Consider the following 22,721-nt stretch of genomic DNA (forward strand, 5'->3'; position numbering starts at 1 on the left):
TCAAAACCACAATGAAATATCACCTCATATCTGTCAGAATGGCTAACATCAACAACACAAGAAACAACAAGTGCTGGCAAAGATGTGGGAAAAAAGAAAGTTTTGTGAACTGTTGGTGGGAACGCAAACAGAAATAGCCACCATGGAAAACAGTGTGGAAGTTCTTCAAAAAATTAAAAATAGAATTATCATATGATCCACTAGTTTTGCTCCTGAGGATTTATCCAAAGAAAATGAAAACACTAATTTGAAAAGATATATGTGCCTCTCTGTTTATGGCGATATTATTTACAATAGCCAAGGTATGGAAGCAATCCAAGTGTCCACCCACAGATTAATGGATAAGGAAGATGTGAGATAGATGATAGACAGATAATAGAGATAAAATGGAACATTACTCAACCATGAAAGGCAATAAATTCTTACCATTTGCAACATGGATGGATCTATAATGCTAAACTAAGTCAGAGAAAGACAACTACCCTATGATTTCATTCATATGTGGAATTTAAGAAAAAAAAACAAATGGCTAAAAAAAGAGAGACTAACCAAAAACTAGACTCTTTTTTTTAAAATTTTTAAAATTTTATTTATTTATTTGACAGACGGAGATCACAAGTAGGCAGAGAGGCAGGCAGAGAGAGAGGAGGAAGCAGGCTCCCTGCCGTGCAGAGAGCCCGATGCGGGGCTCGATCCCAGGACCCCGAGACCATGACCCGAGCTGAAGGCAGAGGCCTAACCCACTGAGTCACCCAGATGCCCCGAAAACTAGACTCTTAAGTACAGAGAACAAACTGATGGTTACCAAAGGGGAGGTGGGTGGGAGGTTGGTTGAAATAAGTGAAGGGCATGAAGAGTACACTCATCGTGATGAGCACTGAGTAATGTACAGAATTGCTGAATTCTTATACCGTACACCTGAAATTAATATAACACTGTATGTTATCTACATTGGAATTAAAATTTAAAAATAAAGTGTGCAAGGAGGCTCACAACATCTATGCCTAGCCTGCTTTTAAAAAAAAGAAAAGAAAAGAAATACTTTTCCTGGGATAACACCCTCCCCACCCAGAGATTTTGATTTAACTGAACTGGAACATGGCCTGGACACCGGCATCCTTTACAGCTCCTCTGGTGATTCTAAGGTATAGCCAAGGTTGATAAACAACATGCTAGAATTTTGTTTCTTGGGCACAGGACTGTCTTATCCATCTGCGTATTCTCCCTACGATCTTCCCCAGAGTGAATCCCATAATAGATGCTCAACTGATGCTTCTTAAGCTTGTGAGAAGACGGGCAAAGCTTAGAATTGTATGAGTTGAGGATGGGCTATGATTACTACAGTTTCACAATGTTCTAGTACTTTTGGTCACTGCAGCAAACTTGTGTAGGTAGATGTTTTTCTCCTTGATTTTTTCCAGAGGAAGGTGCTGGTATTCAGAAAAGTTAGACTGACTCATTCAAGACCAAGAAGCAGAGCCATGACTCAGATTTTAGCTGCCCCGACTCTGAAGACCAGGTCCTTTTTAATACCTGATCCTGTCTCAAATAGATGATGCCAAGTGGGAATTCCATTAAGAGTGTGATTCCTTTCCTTTTTAAAAAAAATTTTATTCTATTTATTTTACAGAGAGAGAGATCACAAGTAGGCAGAGAGGCAGGCAGAGAGAGAGAGAGGAGGAAGCAGGCTCCCCGCTGAGCAGAGAGCCCAATACGGGGCTCGATCCCAGGACCCCAGGATCATGACCTGAGCCGAAGGCAGAGGCTTTAACCCACTGAGCCACCCAGGTGCCTCCCTTTCCTTTTTCAAGGACCTGGAAAGGGTGCCCAGGAGACTCCTGGAGGCAGAAGGGAAGCAGCAGTAGGCCCTCAAGAATCTGGTACCAGAGGCAGACGATTGAAAATCAGAAACCACCATCTCCAAGAGAAGCCAATTCAGCATTACTGAGATGTGAGCCCAGGATCTTCTTTAATGAAATTCAGGTCCTTGTGTGCAATTGCTTTTTTATGGTTTGAGCCATGGCAAATGCTGGATGGCCCAGGAAGCAAGAGGGAGGGCAAATGACTTTATGGCTTTAAGCCTGATTCAGAGATAATACAAACGTAAGCATCACTAACCAGAAATAAATCTGCAATGGTTGATAGGGAGGGTGTAGAGAATGCCTAAACAAACAGGTGATGTTTCCTTTCAGAACATCAACTGTTTCAAAAAAAACCAAAAACATGACAGAGACTGTTACGCCTCTTGTTCTTCTCATTCTAGAAAAGATGGTGAGGGGAAAAAGCTATTAGCCCATATACATGCAATTAAACCGCGGGAAGGTTTCCATCAGTCTTGGCACGAACTTTTCCCCCAGCCTATCTGCAAAACAATTCCTACTAACGGATACGACTTTGGATACAATGTGCACGTCACTGGGTTACAAACGTCCAGCTCCTGTTCCATACACTTTGTGAAGAAGCCAAACAACAGTAACAGCGCGTTGCCTTTGGTTTTATAGACCTAAATATTGTGATGTACAAGTGGAGATACTTTGTACAATATAAACGCAACCCGACTATTAACTGTAATACTAGAAAACACTGCTATACCTTTTAAATACAGAGATTTCTCCCCATCACACTGCTAAGCTTTTCCTCCTACAAAGTCTGGGAAACAGAAAGTTGACAAGTCTGACAGGGACTCAGAAATGCTATATTCCAGCTCTCAATTTCGGAGTCTCCTGACTTTCTGACAACCTTTTGATGATGTGCGAAGGATCAAATCTGAAAAGCATGGTGGATTTCACAAACGCACTGATGCTCTCAATTTGGCCCTTTTTCAGTGGAACAGATCTACGCCTGAGAGCTGCAACAGTAAACTTGATTTGTATGTGTAACTCAATCATGTACTTCAGAATGAGGCGAATATAAAACTCTGTTACGACACTGTCATTATCTCAATGAAATGAGAAATGGAATGTTAAAAGAAAACTAACATAGGGCCGAGAAAATGGTACCTTTTAGGTCAAAGCATCACCACGTCTCACAATCTAGCATTAATTTGTCCATCAAAAAGTCCTCACATCTAAGGTTAATTGCCCTGTGCGTGCTGGGACCTTATCAAATCCAAAACCTTTCAGACACAGGAATCAGTAAGTGCTGGCCTCCCTAATCAGGCTTTCAGTGAAGACCAAAATCTACCCATGTCTCTAGTTCTATCTATTTAAGGTGCCAAAAATCAAAAGACAAAAAAAAAAACAAATGCTGAAAACAAGCTGTTGGGTCCCTCCCAGTGCAAATAGAACACAGAGGACATTTATCATAGCAGAGATGAATAAATCACTCTCCCAACTGTCTCACATAGGCAAGCCAAAAATTGTTTTACTTTCCAGCACTAAAATATCTGTGAGAAGGCAATTTTTTCATTTTCCCAATCTGTATTTTTAATTTATTCTTTCTTACTAAAAGAAAATATATATTTGAGGTAATAATAGCAATCAGCCATAAAATTTAAAGGAATACACATGCCAGAAAAATCCTTGGTGTTAGAATCCTTGGTAGAGTTTTGATCCAAATTTTTGAAAATTAAATTTCATGAGGAAAATGTGAGTATGACTATCAAAACTCACTTTGTTCATTTGTGATACTATTTAAATAGATAAACTTATGTTGCTGGCCCAATGGAGCCTAGAGAAAGGAAAACAGAAGACTCAAGACTGATCATTTGAGAACACTCATCATCTATAAGGAAAGGAAAATTTGGAAGAAGTTGGGAAGCAAGGCAGAATGCCTTTCAGATCACACTACCCTAGCTGGCAGTTCTGTGGAGAACGGCTCACCACCGCCACCAGCACCAGCCCTGTCCCAAGGACTCACATCTTGCCACTCCTTGGTTTCCCTCCATCTCTTGTATTCTCCCTTATCTGGCAAGTCTTTATCTAGTCTGCTTGGAAGGAAGCCTACCTCTGTCTTAGCACAACTTAATTTCTGTCTGTGCTCCAAGGCCCCTGAGGACCTAAGCTTACAAAACCAAGTGGACCCTGTTTCAACACCCCTTTCCATAGGGTGTAGTTGCCCAGATGATCAAAAGAGCCAAAGAGGACAAGGGATATACATCAAAAACAAAGACAGGCTGGGAGCTCTGGGCACAGTTGCTTCTATTTACTCCCAACCATGGACATCTGGCCACAGCTTCATCCACGTCACATGCTAAATCTGCGCGAGTCACAGGATACCAATGGTCTTTCTCCAAGTACATGCTTGGTAGGAAGAAAAAGTGTTTCCCTTGTAAAATTTTATTTATTGATTTAGTGGTTTTTTTAAGATTTATTTCTTTGACAGACAGAGATCACAAGTAGGCAGAGAGGCAGGCAGAGAGAGAGAGGAAGTAGACTCGCAGCTGAGCAGAGAGCCTGATGCGGCACTTGATCCCAGGACCCTGAGATCATGACCTGAGTCGAAGGCAGAGGCTTTAATCCACTGAGCCACCCAGGCGCCCCTTAGTGTTTGTTTGTTTGTTTGTTTTCTTACTAAAACATACACAGTAAGATGTGTAAAGTGTGTAAAAATGTACTGTTCAAAGGAGTTTTATCAACATATACGCTAAGTGACCACCACCCAAATCAAAAACACTTCCAACGCCCCAGGTGGCTCCTTCAGGCTCTTCCCCTGTCCATTGCCCTCTCCCTCCCCATGCTCCACAGCAGTAAACACTACTCTGAACATCAGGTACAGAATGCACTCTCTGTGTCTGGCTTCTTCCATTCACCACCATAAAAAAGCAGTACTTTTCATGTGGAGTAGTCCATTGTAGGAATATGCCACAATTTATTTTTCACTGTACTCTTGATGGACATTTATATTGTTTCCAGTTGGTGATATTAGGAAAGAAGCTTCTATGATCTTCCTTGGCCGTTTTCAGGCTTGTTGTTGTTGTGTTTGTTTGTTTTTTTGTTTTTGATGGGCATAAGCCCTCATTTCTCTTAAGTGTGTCTCTGGGAGTACAGAATTGCTGGGTCATGAGCTAGGCATTTGTTTAGGGTTAGTAGACACTAAAGGGCTTCCTTTGGAGAAGTTCAGACACCCTATGTAACATTAAGTTATCGGCCTCTGAGTCAGCTGATTTCATAATGCTATTGCCAATAGTAAAGTCTTAAGTACGGAGAAAGCTGTTGAACAGAAGCCAGGTCAGAGTGTCATGTATGTTTCTGCCAGAAAGTAAGCCCTGTTTATTTTCCACCAGTGGTATGTATCTATAGGTTTATCCCCAAGGAGAAAAATGAGAATCTTAAGCAGTTGGGGATTTTATCTTCCCCAAAATGCAATCTCACTATGCAGTATACCAAGTTTGTAAACAAGTTTCAACCGCTTGCCATTTCACCAAGACATTTAATTAGCTGTTTCTGTTCTCATTGCCCTATTCCCTCCGGAAATACACAGGTAATAAAATAAGTGGTTTAAACATTCTTTAATATTCACTCGGCAAAATGTGTCATTTAGCCTGCAATTAAGTGGATGGTTATATATGAGACTCATTAGCTTATACGTATTTAAAAATTTTCCCCCAAATCAATTGTGTTGTTGCACTATGGAGTATAGATTTCTCAGGAAACTTACACTGGTCTCATGTTTCCTTTTTTAGGTCTCTGTAATTAGTTCTATGTGGGATTGTGGAAGGAAGGGAGGGAGGAAGTGTAGGAAAAAGGATCCATTTTTCATGCAGCAATTTTATACACACATTCCATTTCAGGTGGCATCAGTATAATGGCCCACCATATCACAAAGGTTGGAAGGACCAAGTTTGACATTATAAATTTTGCCCTCAGAAATCTCAATGGCTTTTGACAAATTGTGACCAGAATCGCCTCCCCATGAATTCTAAAAATATCTCTAGATGGATACTGGTTATCTCAAAATATAGAAGCAATAAATCAATAGATTAAACAAATACCCAAATGACTTTAATTCTACATAATCACGGGGGAAGGAGGTATAGATTTTTGCTGGCTCATACTATTCAAGAGGTGCAGAAATACAGGAAGTTGATAGACATCAGAGTTGCAAATCATAGAAAGGAGGTATTCTAGAAACTGTGTCAGTTTCATAAGACAAACAACAGGAAATATTAAAATCCAGGTGATTAGAATTGGATTTCCATAAGGTAGGATACAGGAAAAATCATGTTGAATCACAAGAGTTGAGAAAGTCATTAGACATCACCAAAAACAGGGAAATTCTTGGTGAAAAGGTTAAGTAATTTGCCTAAGAGAACAGGGAAAAATCATAGAATTATTAATGAAATAATTTTATTATTATATAAACTTATATAGTATATAAATTTAATATATTTCTATATAAAGTTAATACATATATAATAAAAGTTATCATATAAACATAATAAAATTAAGTTCTTGGCCATTATATATCATACATAATATGTATTAAATATTTCTGCTTATAAGTGTGGTGTGTATGTATGTGTGCATACGATTATTCCTAATTTACAAACCAGGAGGCAGTTAACAATTGTTACTCCTGAGTATAGGGGATAGGAGTGGGAAGTACGGTATTATTTAACTTTTTACTTTATAACTCTAATTTTTGAATTGATTTTTAAAATTGATTGCTTGAGGACAACAATACTGTTATTATTTCTAATTTAAAAGCATACTGGGTCTGAAAAAAAGATACAAAACCCAGACAAAAGTCATTAAATGTGACTATTAAAAAAAAAGTCTGGGGGCACCTGGGTGGCTCAGTGGGTTAAAGCCTCTGCCTTCAGCTTGGGTCATGATCCCAGAGTCCTGGGATTGAGCCCCGCATCGGGCTCTCTGCTCTAGCAAGGAGCCTGCTTCCTCTCTCTCTGCCTGCCTCTCTGCCTACTTGTGATCTCTGTCAAATAAATAAATTTTTTTTAAAAAGTCTGCATGGGAAAATTCCAAACAAAAGAATCTTAAAACATATTGTGAATTACTTACATTATGACATTAATTAATAAGAAAAACCAGAACAGACAATAGGAAAGTAGAAAAATAGAAATAGGCAGGGGCACCCAGGTGGCTCAGCCGGTTAAGCATCCAACTCTTGATCTCCTGTCAGGTATTGATCTCAGGGTGATGAGTTTAAGCCCTACTTTGGGCTCCAAACCGGGCATGGAGCCCACATATATATGTGTGTATACATATACACCAGAAGCAGTTTCCAGAAAACAAATTATAAATAGCCACTATACATGAGAAAACATGCCGAAATTCATTTGTAATTTGAAAAACTGTATCAAAAGATAGTATTTTTCATGCATTGAGTCAGAAAAATTCCATAGGCTTGTTAGTACTCAGCACTTTGGAGAGCGTAGGGGAAAACATGCATTTTCATACATTGTTAGTGGGAGTATAATGAGTTTTGGGGGAGCAATTTGGTAGTATGTATCAAATATAGAACTATGCAGGCTCTTTAATCCAGCAATTTTTTTCTCCGAGCTTGTCCCATGCATCTGCTTCATCATGCATCAGTAGAAGGATGTTTAGGACACCACTTCTTTTATGACAAAGAACTTGAAGCACTTCAATGTCCATCAACAGAGTGCTGATTAAAGAAAGCATACTGCATGAACCCTGAGGCATTTTATGGAGATTTATTTATTTACTTACTTTCTCATTTATTTAGAGAGAATGTACGAGCAGGAGGGACAGAGGGAGAGGGAGAGAGAAACTCAAGCAGACTCTGTGCTGAGCGTGGAGCACAACGCAGGGCTCAATCATGACCTGAGCTGAAACCAAGAGTCAGGTGCTCAACTGACTGTGTCACCCAGGTGCCCGAATGTGATAAAAATCATAATTAATGGGGAAAATTCATGATGAAAAATACCAAAATTTTAAATAAAGACAGGCTGCTGTTGTTTGTTTAATGATGTGTGGTATCAGGCAAGGATATTTTTATAGCCTTGGAAGAAAAGGATGTCCAATATACTTGGACACCTACTATCCAGTATACACTTACTGTCCAATATAATAAAGATAATGTCTCCACTTGGGGCAAAATTCAGTCGTATTTCCTTGGTGCCCATTACAGAATATTTTAGTTTCCTAACATTGGAGTTCCTCACCTGTGACATGAACCGACTCTGTACAGAGTATCCACCTGGGCCCCTCTATGTTGTCTTTGTGAGACCCAGTGGGCAGGGGAATCTGGCACAAACATGAAGCTCATGCTTCTTGCTGTACTGTGAGTAATAAAGATCTCCGACTCAGGGATTCCTTGTCTCCTGATTGCACCCATGAAATCCACGCTAACTTGACAGGTTGCCAGTAGGACAAAATTCACAGAATCTTCACAATTCTTCCTTTTTTTAAAGATTTTATTTATTTATTTATTGGAGAGAGAGAGAGAGACAGTGAGAGAGAAGAAGGTCAGAGGGAGAAGCCGACTCCCTGAGGAGCCCGATGTGGGACTCAATCCTGGAACTCTGGGATCATGACATGAGCCAAAGGCAGTTGCTTAACCAACTGAGCCATCCAGGCGCCCCAGAATCTTCACAATTCTTAACAAGAAGAAGGTTTCTTTTCTCCCATTTGGGGAAAGAGGAATAGTTTCTATAAATATTTCGGATTCTGTGAGAAGTTAAAGCTTAGGTAAACTTAAAAGGCAGAGTGAATAAAGGGAACTAGCTGGAGACAGACAAAAAACGGGACTGGACCTGGACCTTGAAGAGCCTTTTGGGCCATGCAAATGATCAGAACTTCGGTTCATAGGCTTCATGCAGCCAATAGGCATTTTAAGCCAAAATGTAAGTCCCACATGTGTTTATTAGAAATATCCCTCAGTGGTAAAGTGGAATGTTGATAGGAGTCAGGAATAATCATCAGGGGGCTGCTGAATAATAAAATAATAAAAATAATAATTAAAATTGTTAGCACATATTGGTTCCCTGGTGGTAGACACTGCACTAGGCTCCTCAGTTGGGATTATATACTTTATTTCTGCAAGAAAAGAAATTATTATCTCTATTTTATATGTGGGGGAAATGAAGTAGAAGGTAAATTAACTTGTTCAAGTAAGTCAATGGCAGAAATGAGATGGAGACTCAAGCAGACTCCAGATCCCAAGTCCTCAATCACTATCTGAGTGGAGTTTTCATTAAAATATATTCAATTTCTATCATTTAAATTCCTATGCTGTGATCTTCTCTCCAACATAGAGAACAGCCTCTTTATATCACCATGCTTACGTCTGCTTATATTTATTCTGCAATTCTAGCTAGCTTTGGCCATACTAACCTTCCAAATATATTACTGTCAGTTATTTTATCTCCTCCAAATACACTGTCATTGAACCAGTTAAATCCCCTAGTTTGATTCTTAGCCACATCAACTCAAACTCTCTAGCTCTATTTTTATAACTTTTATGGGCCTCCCCAGTGTGAGAAAACTTTCTAATTGGTATCAGTGGAAAATTTAATGAGCCTGCTATTTATCCTCTCTTCCAGACCATAATGAAGACTTAAAATTTCCTTTCTTTTTGTGCCATCATGTGTTACAAATTCATGCAATCCTCAGAATGGTAGGAGATTGTATTTTTATTAAGAAATATAAGTAGAAAAATGCTAATTAGCCATGCCTGTAAAAGATTACCAAACCTAATACACATTGATTGTTTTATATGGATTATTCTATTAATAAATGATAGCAATCATCCTTGCATAATCTGAAGTTCCTAACATAATATAAATGTAAATTGAGAAATAATTCCCAAACCAGTCCATTTTTTGTCATTTTGTTATGATTCACTGTGATTTATTATGATTTTTCATATAAGAGGAAGTTTCCATGATACAGAACATACCTTAATAAGAAACAAAATGGGAGAAAAAGGGAAATTAGATGTAGATACCCAAATCTTTATAATGGAAAATATCAAATAAGCTATCTTATGAATACATAACTCCAATATCTACTTCACATTTGGGATCATTAACTATTAGTTTCAGGAAACTGGACTATTTCATATTGATAGATATTTATCTTGTGTAACAGATTTATTTAAATACAATTTATATACCACAAAATTAAAATACACAATTCAATGGTTTTTAGTACATTCGCAGAGTTGTGTGGTCATTGCCCTATTTGAAAACATTTTCATCACTCCAAAAGGAAACTCCAGACCTTTTAACTATCATCTCCCAATTCTCACATCCCCTGCAGCACTAGTAACCCTTAACTACTTTCTGCCTCTATAGATTTGCCTATGCTTGACATTTTATATACATGGGATCATAAAATATGTGATCTTTTGTGACCAGTGTCTGTCACTTAGCATAATGTTTTCACGGCTCACCGATGTTGTAGCATGTATCACTATTTCTTTTGTGTGGTCACATAATATTCCATTGTGTGGATGTGACACATTTTGTTTATCCATTCAATAGTTGATAGACACTTGGATAGATGCTGCATCTTAGCTGTTAGGAATATGCTGCTATGAAGAGTTGCATTAAATTTTTGTGGGGATGTATTTTCATTTCTCTTAGGTGTATATGGAGTGAGGAACTACCACACGGTTTTCCATAGAGGCTGCACCATTTTACATTCCCACCAGCAGTATATAAAGGTTCCAATTTTCCCACATGCTTGCCAACTTATTATCTTGCTTTTTTTTTTTTTTAAATTATACCCAACCTCATGGGTGTAAAGTGATACCTAATTGTGGATTTGATTTCCATTTCTCTCATGACTACTGATGTTGAGCTTCTTTTCACGTGCTTATTAGCCATTTGATTATCTTCTTTGGAGAAATATCTCTTTAGACCCATAGCCCATTTTAAAAATGGGGTTATGTCCTTTTATTACTGAGTTATAAGAGTTCTTTATATATTCTAGATATTAGTTCTTTATCAGACACAGGATTTGAAAATATTTTCTCCTACTCTGTGGGGGTGTCTTTTGACTTTCTTGATAATCATTGAAATGCAGGATCTTTTTCAACTTTAGTGAAATTGAATTTATCTAGTTTTTCTTCTGTTGCTTGTGTCTTTGGTGTAATATCTAAGAATCCACTGCCAAATCCAAGACCACAAAGATTCGGTCCCATGTATTTTTCTAAGAGTGTTAAAGTTTTTGCTCTTACATTTAGGTCTTTGGTCCATTTTATGTTAATTTTTGTATACGTTATGAGGTAAGGGTTCAACTTCATTCTTTTACACATAGCATCGTTGTCAAAAATCAATTTGCCAACATATTTACATTTTAAAGTAACCTACCTATATTTTTCTTTTTTATCCATAAAATTTTCTTTTACCTTATTTCTAATACTCCCATTTTCTCTTTTCCTTCTTTGCTTGTTACTTTTTTTTTTAAGATTTTATTTATTAATTTGACAGAGAGATCACAAGTAGGCAGAGAGGCAGGCAGAGAGAGAGAGAGAGAGAGAAGCAGGCCCCCCGCTGAGCTGAGAGTCTGATGTGGGGCTCGATCGCAGGACCCTGGGATCATGACCTGAGCAAAAGGCAGAGGCTTTAATCCACTGAGCCACCCAGATGCCCCTGCTTCTTACTCTTAAAGAGAGAAAGTCATGCTCATGATACATAACTCATTCCAGCCAATTAGAATATTTAATTCCCTCAACCACAATGATTAGGGATATGCTTGTGACTCAAGTGAAGCAATAGTCCCAATAGGTGTCAATCCCCTGGACTTGGTGGGAGCCACAGAAGAGAAAAATCTTTTCCTTTGGATTTGCATCTGGGAATGATGAAGACCAGGAGCTTTTGGCTGCTGTCTTTCTGCCATAAGGACTACAGGAAAAAAGCCAACGCAGAAAACAGCAGAGCCAGGGGATAGAGAGAAAATGAACTCTAATGCTAGAACTTGAACCCCTGGGTCCATCTTTTCATGATGCCAATTTTCTAGACTTTTCAGTTAAGTGCCTAGTAGGTTTCTTTTTAGGCTTACCCACTTTGAGTTGGGTTTCCGTAACTTGCAGCAATGAGAACCCTAACTGATGTTTAACCAAGTGGCTTTTTAAGTAAAGAGAGGAAAAGAGTTTCTTTCCAGCCCTTCCTCTCTCAAAAGAGTGCCAGTAGAAAGTCTCAAGGGGTTCATATTTCTCTTAACAGAGAGAATGCAAGCAGGGACCACATATATTCCGAGTAACTATGACCCAAGCTTCTTATATGAAAGTACAGTACCGGTCCTTTGAATTCAAGAGTGGGATTTGGGCTTTCAATGCCATGCTGTAATTTGTGCATCTAACAAATTGTGAAGCACAGGTTGGACTCTCAATAAAGATAATGGATGGGCAATTAATTTAAAAATTGTTCCACCTGCCTATAACCTCTTGAAACAAAGGTATTATTAATCCCACTAATTCTTACCAGGACCATGATTCAGTGTATAGCCCTGAAGCATTTAGTCTTAAGGTCCACCTTTGGTTGTATTGGTCAGATAGCTGCATAACAAACTACACTCATGTGTCTGAGTTGGCTGAGTTCGGATTGGATGGCCTCTAAAAGGCTGTTCTACTTCAAGCTGTGGGCCCGGCCAGGCTTGCTTTGCTGTGGACTAGGCTCTGTTCTGTTAAAATATATTTCATTCTTCATCTCAGGCTAAAGATGTAGCAACTCCCCAGAGAGAGAGCTTCTGATAGCACAGGCAGAAGTGTGCACACCCAACCCTCAAGCATGCTTAAAAACTTTGCTATTGTCATGCCCACTAACACCTCATTGGCCAAAGTGAGTCACATGACTGAACCCAACATCAATGGAACAGGAAAATGTATTCCTCTAGTGGAGGTGGGAACATAACATTATTATGTTATGAATAATAATTCTATCACAGTGTTGTAGAACTATTTTCACATCAAAGGTTGAATCTTTTTCTTGAAAAAAAAATCTTTGCTCTGTTCCATTCATTTATCCATTCATTCATTAAAAAAAACTTTATTGAATATCTACTGATGCTGTGTGTGTGTGTGTGTGTGTGTGTGTGTGTAGGAGGGAAATGGGAAGACTGAAAGTACTTCTCAGAATAGATCTACAGCTATATTCAGAGGTTGACCTTTCTCCTCAAGGACAGCTCTAACACATCCTGTACCATCCTCTTCCAGACAATGATTCAACATACTGATAACCCTCAAGAAAGAATACAAGGAAAGCAGGGGAAAACATGGGTGAGATAACAACACGCTTTGTTTTCCTGTCATTATACATTTGAATTATCCCAGTGTTGATCAAGCACCACCCAAATTCCCAAACTAAGCCCTCATTGTGTTCCGTTGGACAGCCAACATACTCCAGCATGGCTCCTTTGTGTTCCACAATAAAGAAAGGCTTCCAAAAACCCACCCCCTTTCAAGGGAGAAGCTGCAAGAGCAGATGTGTGGTCTGGGATGGTATCCAGAAGTCGACAGTGCTGAGCGGGCAGCACCACCTGCTGCTCCCAGGAGAGGTCTACCTGAAAAGATGGAGCCACCCGTGCTCCACATTTTAACTCATGTTCACAGCCACTGGAGCACAGAGGTTTGACTCTTCCACTTAGCAACTCGTCCTACACACCTCTCCTTTGCCACAGACTACAGCTTCTAAACTACATGCCATTCAGTAAAAGCATGCTGAATTTGCCTCATACAAGCCTAAGAAAGTTAATTGTTAAAGTGTCAGAATAGGAGGGGCACCTGGGTGCACAGTGGGTTAAGTATCTGACTCTTGATTTCAGCTCAGGTCATGATCTCAGGGTCGTGAGATTGAGCCCCACATCTGGCTCTGTGCTGAGCATGGAGCCTGCTTAAGATTCTTCCTCTGGCCCTCCCCCATTCATTCTCTCTCTCTCTCTCCAAAAAAAATTTCAGGATGTGAGAGTCAATTGTTAAACACAGCCTATATTAAAAATTAAATTACATAAACTTAAAATTAAATAATCTTAAAAACAAGGTTAGTACTCAAAACTTACCGCTCTTCTGATTATCTTACTGCATTGTATGATCATGCTCTTGAGATCAAGGACATGTGTTGTATCTGTATGTTGGAAATACCATACAATGGTATGCTACCGTAATGCTCCATCAGTAGCTTCATACCTGCTACCATGGGAGTACTGACACTATAGGAATTAGCAAATGCTATAAATCAGATTTCTTTAAACATTTTTTTTGAGAATTGGTTGTTCAAGCACTAATGATCTCCATTATCTACCTTATGTAATCAAGGCATATTTACATTTTCCAAATATTAACCCCTTTTCATCTTCACAGCAATCCCATGGGGTAGGTACTACTGTTAGCCTCATTTATACTGTGGCACAGAGGAGTTAAGTGATGTTCCCAAGCTCACAGAGCTAGTAGGTGGGGGGAAGTCTGGTTCCAAGCTCCATGTTCTTTTTAACTGGGTACGGAGCCTTTCCCAAAAACACAGCAACATTCTACCTTCACTCATAATTAGAGCCTGAGCAGTTTTCATTGTCTCCAACCTCCTTAATGTGCTCCCCCTGGTCCCAGGCCCATTCTGGCAACAGGTCTGAATCTACAGAGTTCAAGGCCAAAATCCAGGTCTGGCCACCTGGGTCCCTACGTGCCGCTGAATTCCCCCACCACCTCCCCCTTCCCCTTCTCACTCCCTGATGCCTGTCTAGTTTGCCAACATTGCTGTCTTCCGCTCATTTCTCTTACTGGCCCTGTGATCCTGTAAAAAATGTTTTAAAACTCTCAGAGTCTTAGTTTCTCCATCCATAAATCGGGGCTCATAATGGGCACCGGTAACATACACCAACATGCTGCTGTGTATCAAACAAGTGTGAGTTGAATCTGAATGGGCTCCCACTCACCTTCATACATCCTCTCCTCTTTAGCTTAGTTTGCGGGGATCCATGCTGTCGATTTCGTCCTGTCTAGAATGCTTACTCAAGTCATCAGGAAAGTGATGGAGGACCGTACTTCTAGACAGGATTTCTTAGAAATGATTTTTCTGCAAAGATGCAGAATTGGTGGATGGGTCTGCATGATCAATAGCAAGCCCTGTCCACAGCACAAATTCCATCCATTCTGGCTGCTTCAGTGGGGCTCCTGGGGCTTAAACACTATGCAGATGCAATCACTGATTTTCACGTATTTCAGCTCTGTGAGTTCCCTACTGGCCCACACCATTCTCCCCACCTCGCCAAGTCCCTTCTGCTGCTGCAAGCCAACCTCTTCATTCCTCTTACTGACAAAAACTGCCTTTAGGTCTCCTCTCAAGGCGGCAGTGCTCACTGTGGGTTTGCACCTCTGACTCAGTGCTCCCTACTCCATTACCCACATACACAACTACTCCCCTGTGCTCTGCTCAGCTCAGACTTGTTAGAAAAAAAAACGGGAAAATCCTCGAACAGCTGGCACTCGCTATTCAGAGCAAACCCTGTCAAACAGAGCAGGACTCAAGCCCCTCATTCCTCTACAGCCCGAGTCAGCAACTTTCTCTATAAAAGCAGATAGTACATATTTTAGGCTTTGCTGGCTCTACAGCCTCTGCTGTACCTTCTCCATTCTGCTGCTTCAGGGGGAAAGGAGCCACAGATAATAAGAAAACAAATGGTTGTAGATGGGAGACTATAACACTGTATGTGTAGACACTAAAATTTCAATTGCATTTAATTACATACCCCACAAATATTCTTCTTTTGATTTGAGGGGGCATTTAAAGATATAAGGCTACTCTTAGCTTATGGGTTTAAAAAAAAAAAAAATGGGCTGCGGGCCAGAATTGTCCCATCGTGTCACAGTTTTGCCCACCCATGCTCTGTAGGAACTCTCCTGGGGAACCACAGTCCAGGGACTTCATGTAAGCCTCCCAGGCTACCAGGTGTTGAGACTGAACACCTGTGCCCGAGCCAAGCCGTCCAGGTGTCCTATTCATTGGATAGCATCAGTTTTTGGCAAGTCCCTCTTAATGGCCCGTTGAAGTATTTGTAAGGCAGAGAAGGTATGTTTACCCAACCTGTGTTCATCGGTAAATTATTCTCGAAAAAACTTTTAAGTAACTGTGGATCACTGCCAAGCCCCTGTCTTAGAATCAGTTCCCTAGAAGCCAGGCCTGAGACAGCTTTGAAGGTGTGCGGTTCATGGAAGGAGAACCTTCGAGAGAAGGGGAGGGACGGAAGCAGGACAGGGTGGGGTGCGGGAGCGGCTCGGCAGGAGACTAGCTTCAGGCAGATCCCATCAGAATCGATATGCATTCCTTATGCATTCTTTCAGGCCTCCAGGCCAATAAATCACTAGCTCTGGCCTCTGGGGGTGGGGACGGTGGGCTGCGCTTCCCGGTGAGGCAGCTGCCATGCCACAGGGGGCAAATCTTCAGAGAAAGGGGCAGCCGTGAGCTGCTAGGGGCCAACATACCCGGCAGCGAGGAGATGGGGGCCTTAGCCAGGAACCGGCCGGACCACCTACAGACCGAGAGCCGGCTCACAGCCACAGGAGCACATGGGCTGCCTTTCCATTCTGGCTCTTTCCTCACCCTGGACAGCCCTCCCCCTCCCAAGTTCTCAGTGAGTCTTCCAGTTCAGCTGCCACATTCCCACTGCCAACCTTTAGAAAATGCCATCTCACCTAACCTCCTGCTCCAGCTGGCTTTCCTTCCAGGGTTTCCTGGGAACTATTTCTAGCCATCCAGTCGATGTCTCTGTCAGGCCTGTTATCATGCCTTTTTTTTTTTTTTTTTTTTTTGGATGAGTGCCTCTTCTATTTATCCTCTTATTGGGGACATACTTGGTTATTCTCTTGGGAGTTGTACATGGTTCAGCCACAAAGAATGACAGATGCTTAAACTTTCATTCTAAGTAGAAAAATCAGTTGAGACGCCACAGCGGGCTCCAAAACCTTGAGGACATAACTGATTGAGAATCACAGCTGAATCCGATTTTTCTAAGTTTTGCCAAATGAAAAATCACAACCCTAATGGGTTTATCTTAAGAAGAAAATCTTGTCACGCGTGTAAAAGCAAATATAAAGTATAGAACACAGTCCCTAACCCGCCCCTGGGGGGAAGCCCAATGTGTGTCCTTTCCTCAAGCCTGAGGGCACAGTTTGAATATCCCCAGAATGTGACAGCTGCAATTGGTTCTAGGGCAACAGTTGCAAAAAAACATATACAATATACCGGCAAACCTATGTTTGCCAGTTTCTCTAAACGTGCACGAAGGGATGTTTACACAGCTTACAAGAAATGAAAATGAGCGTGTACTGACTGGCCTTCCCTTCTTCCCTCTCACCCAGCCACCTCTGCAACACAGCCACAAAGGGCCTCTCAATACAAGAAACCGGTCCTGTCACTGGTCAAAGAACATCATTCTGCGGCTTCCTACGCCTCTGACAATGAAGCCCTGAATCTGCCCCCTGAACCCTGAGGCTCTATCCAGCTCAGCCCAGCCCTCCTTTGTGTTTGGTTGGGTTTTTAAAATATTTTTATTTATTTATTTGGCAAAATCGCACATGCGCACAGGGAGGGGGTGGAGGGAAAGGAAGAGACCCTCAAGCAGACTCCACAGTGAGCACAGAGCCCCGTGCGGGGTTCCACGTCATCACAATGACGTCATGACCTGAGTCGCAATCGGGAGTCCGACACTTAACTGGCTGAGCCACCCAGGCGCCCCCTTCCTTTTAGGCTTTGCCTCACAATTCTTTTCTTCTGTCTACACTCCAGCCACAATGACTACAAATGAGCCACAGGCTTCATACTGCTTACCGCGACACAGCCGCCGTCATGCTTCTATATAATATGATCTCTTTCAGACATCAGCCAAATGTCCCATCTATTGGGAACCTTCCTTCACCAACCTCACTCTCTCAGACAAGGTCAAATCCCTATTTTAAATGCACTTAGAGTCTCGTGAGTCTTTCTTTCAGAAAGCATCTATCACAGCGTGTATTTATGTTTTGTTTCTCTGATAATTTGATTCTCTGTCTTGCTTGCCAGATGGTTAAGATTTTGTCTGCTTTGATCGCCATTACTCCCAGCACCAAGCGCAATGAAATAATTTGGGGGAAACACAGAGTTAAAGAGGAGGATGTGAGTCCCATGGAACAGAAGCCAAGCCCACCGTAGATCCGCAAAGCCCCAGCCACTCAGCTGTTTACTTTTTATGATTTTGAGATTCTGGGGATGTTTGTAACCCAGGATGATCAAAGCCACGTAGGACTAATATGCAGACATTTTCAGAACTTTTATTATTAAAGTCACAAGCACAGTAAATCTCTAGGAGAGAATTTAAAATATACAACATCCTTTGCTTATTTGAACATGAACTCACTTTTTTTTTCAGTGGAGTATGTTATGGAAATACCATTCTGAAAACATAATGTAGGAAATGTTGTTTTAAGGACTTTCCCAATTCTACCATTAATTCTGTGATTCCAAAGACCATATAGCTTAGTTCTTGGGCTTAACTTACAGTCCTTTTGTACTTAGATCATTATAGGGATTCATATGAAATTAGAATTAATAATAAAGAGAGATCTCACATACACTTTATCCATTTCCCCCAATGGCAATGTTTTCCAAAACTATAATGTAATGTGACAACCAGGATATTGATGGTGATGTATTCTACTGATATTAATCAGTTTTCCTCAGTTTTACTTATACTTGTACGGGTGTTAAGTCTATATGATTTATCAAGTGTAGATCTGTATATCCACCACCACCGTCAAGATGCAGAATAGTTCTAATGAGACAAGTTCAAGGACGCCTTACGTTTCATAACCACATCCAAAATTAACTGAAAGTGAATCACAGACCTGAACATAAAGCACAAAACTACAAAACTCCTAGTAGATAGCATAGGAGAAAACTGAGAGGACATGAGAGGACATGATCCCCAGTTGAGCCGTGAGCTGGACCCCAGAGGCTCTACACCTCTTCCCCTCTCCTTGGAATGTGGATATCACTTGCCTTCCCCACTCCCAGTGGCTGCTCCAACAACACAGCTTTGAGATAGTGCTGTGGTGTGAAGACCATCCAGGACTGGACCCAGTTAATTCCCATATATAAGCTTTTAAAATTTGATGGGCAGGTGTGGAGAGCTACTAATCTTGCTGTTGTTCAAGACAAGCCTCACAGGTTAAGTTCCCTTGCTCACTAAACTTGTCAGTGACTACCCTGAAGTGGCCTGTCTCTGTCTTTGGTCTCTCTGCCCTGGGAGTATGGGGGCCAGTTTCAGATTATGCCTGGGGCACTCCTACCAGTGTTGTGCGGCAACAGGACAATGACTTTTTAGACACAACACTAAAGACACGATCCATGAGAGACATAATGACAAGCTGGACTTCACTAAAATTAACTTTTTCTGCTGTGCAAAAACTGTGAAGAGAATGAGAAGATGGGCCACAGACTGCGAGAAAACATTTGCAAAAGACATCTGATAAAGGACTATTATCCCAAATATACATAGAACACTTGAAACTCCACAACGAGAAAACAGAACAACCCAAATTAAAACATGGGCCAAAGGCCTTGACAGACATCTCACCAAAGAAGCTGTACAAATGTCAAAAGAGCTTCACTTCGTATGTCACCGGGTAAATGTAAACTGAAACAATGATATACCACTAGATTCTAGAAGAATCCCCAAACTCTGGAGCACTGACATCTCCAGCTGCTGGCAAGGATGTGGAGCAACAGGAACTCTCACAGCTGGTGGGAAAGCAAAGAGGTCCAGCCACTGTGGCAGTTTCTTACAAAATTAATCATACTCTTATCATACAATCCATCAATCACACTGTTTGGTATTTACTCAAAGGAGTCGAAAACGATGTCCACACAAAAACCTGCACTCAGATGTCTACAGCAACTTTATTTATAATTGATTTATAATTATAATTTATTTATAAAGACATCAAGCCTCACAAGCAGGCAAGATGTCCTTCAGTAGGTGAATGGACAAATAAACTGTGGTCCATCCAGACGATGGAATATTATTCAGTGCTGAAAAGAAATGAGTCATCAAACCATGATGAGACATGGCAGGAAAGTCAATGCATATTAATAAGTGAAAGAAACCAATCTAAAAAGGCTATATACTGTTTGATTCCGATTATATGACATTCTTGAAAAGGCAAATCTGTGGAGACTATGAAAAGATCATTGGTTGCCAAGGGTCAGGGAGAGGGAAGGATGAATAAGTAAAAGACCAGAGATTTTTAGAGCAGTCAAATTTTTCTCCATGATACTATAATGGTGGATATATGTCCTTATACATTTGTCCAAACCCAGAGAAAGGCAATCTCTCCCTTTTTCCTACCGTATTAGACCATATGATCTCTCAGCATGGCTTTTCCCTGTTTATGTTTTTCTTTCTTTCCTCAGTTATCTTCGTTTCTCTGCGCTCAGGGCCATCGCTCCACAGACCTTAAATTTCCATGTCTTCAGTTCAAGCCAGACACAGAGGATTCCTATTCTCCTCTGAATCCGGATTTTTAATTCCTACGCCAGAGAATTTGGTTGCTTGAGCTTGGAATATATGCTGTTCTCTAATAGCCAGCAGTAGCCAGTAGCTGGAAGTGACAATAAGACACCTGTCACAAAGAACTGAAGTGACTGTCACCCTTGTAGGGTGTATCTTCATGGAGCAGGTCAAATCTACCCAGGCAGTCTACTCAAAGCCCTACCCGAATTCGGTGGTTGTGTGGTATTTTGTTAAAACACGATACTCTCCCTTCCAGTGGATTTAGACATCAAATTTCAAGTTGAAATAAAGACATGTTTGTGTTGCATCTTAAAATTATGAAATCCACATAGATACAATCTACCTGTGTTACTCTTAAAATCTACCTGTTCCAATTTGGCCTTTGGGAAGGTGGCAACAATAAAGTAAAACAAGGTTATGCTGGCCCCACGTTCTCTCCCACCGCTGTACTGGATAACTGCCAATCCACCTTTGGCCCACACCTTATACCACAGCTGTGGGTGAGTATATGGTACTTGAGTTTTGAATACACCGTTCTTACAATTTTTAAGGTCAAGAAATAGAGCTGGAGAAGGACATATAGAAACATCTTCTTCCTACCGATTAAGGTATGGATTCCCCAAATACATATAATGACAATAATTAATAATAACACATGGCTATAGCATCATCTTGAAGACTAACTGAGAAGACATATATAAAACACTTAAAACAATGCAGGACACTGAGTAAGAATTGGATAAATGTTAGTTACCATGTTGCAACTTAGCACTGAGTAGAACAGTTTAAGTTCTCAAGGGAAAAACCGGACTGATCTTTGAAGGAACGACAGGGACTGGTAATGCCCTGCAGTGTGGTTTGGTCATAGGTAGAAATGGGCTCCTTGAAGAAGCGAAGGGTTTCCTTTTGTATGGGTATGTTAAGCAGATATACTTAAGGACTGGTCATCAGCTTCCTTTGTATCCTTAAAAATAAGACACTGAAATGTAGAATTAACCACAAATTCAAATTCCAAAATAAAATAAAATTAGTTTCAGTAAAAATTCCTTTAGTTTTTTGGATCTTTTCATTTTCCTTCATAGTATGTGGATGAAAACATTTTTGAGAGAGCTGCCAATTTTTAGAACTTGGTCTACCGGCATGGGGGCAAGAGTGCTCTTTACTATTTACTCTAATTTTCAGGTTGTATTTTTGGCCCTAATTTATATGCTCTGATGAGGAATTTGTGTGTGCACTGGGGGTGTTGAGTAATTTTAATTTGACGGGACCCTGGGGAAGAAGACACTACATGTGGATGGTATATTTTCAGGGTGTAGTTATAAGTGTTTATTAAGGAAGAAATGAGAAAAATCTTTTTCTCCACAAGGAAATGGAAACAGATTTTAGTTGTATTAATGAGGGTCAGGCAAAAGGCTTTTGTGTATAGATGTGTTATTAGTTAAAACTGAGTCTTTCTTTTCAGCGTTTGCTATTTGGGGAGCTCAAAAACAGCCCAGTTATATTTCAAAGGTAGAGAGCCACAGTAAATTCCATTTCAGCTGGGTGTCCTAAGTTCATTGCTGGCTGTTAAAAATAAAGGCTCTTACCTCCTTAAGTTCTTACTTGGTGCTAACATAGCACCCTACAGCTTCTGTCCAAAAACACACAACAGGTGACACATAAATCCCTTTACTATATGATCAAAAAATAAATTACGTCTCGGGATTGCTTTCTTGTTTAAGCTATTTAAAATAAATACATAATTTCCTTATCACTATAGTTATACTATACATAAACATACATATAGTATAATAAACTCCACAACAAACAAAAATGAAAATAAATTCTAAAGTGGTAAGAAAGTATACTAAATTAATAAGCCCATAAGAGTTCTAAACAAAATTTCTCTGAGAAAAGGAATTAATCCCTCTCCTCTTTCAAGGCACCTGGAAATTTGGAAAAACTGGGGTTTTTTTCAAGATTTTATTTATTTATTTGAGAAAGAGCATGAGAGAGCACAAAGTAGGAGAGGGGCAGAGGGAGAGGCAGACTCCCCACTGAGCATGGGGCTCCATCCCACGACCTGAGATCATGACCTGAGCCATAGGCAGACGCTTAACGGACTGAGCCACCCAGGCGCCCTATGGAAAACTGTTGAGAGACTCTAAAGTTAGGGTTATGCAGGCCCTTGCCACTTTCTATTAAAGAGGTTAAAAAAAAAGTATACATGCGATACAGATCTTGTCAAAAAGAGGGAAAAGGAAGTTTGCTGGGAACTTCTGGAAAAGATCTTTTATCCTTATAAAGGAATAAATATGCCAACAGCACCCTCTGATA

General features: G+C 40.4%; 1 pseudogene; it reads right to left on the reverse strand.

The window, feature by feature from the left end:
- Positions 1–16,150: 16,150 nt before the first annotated feature.
- Positions 16,151–22,721, reverse strand: part of LOC101693773 — a 106,527-nt pseudogene continuing 99,956 nt past the window's right edge.

This window comes from Mustela putorius, unplaced genomic scaffold (genome assembly GCF_011764305.1).
Source record: "Mustela putorius furo isolate JIRA1106 unplaced genomic scaffold, ASM1176430v1.1 tig00003836_pilon_pilon_pilon, whole genome shotgun sequence".
In the NCBI taxonomy this organism is placed as follows: Eukaryota; Metazoa; Chordata; class Mammalia; order Carnivora; family Mustelidae; genus Mustela; species Mustela putorius.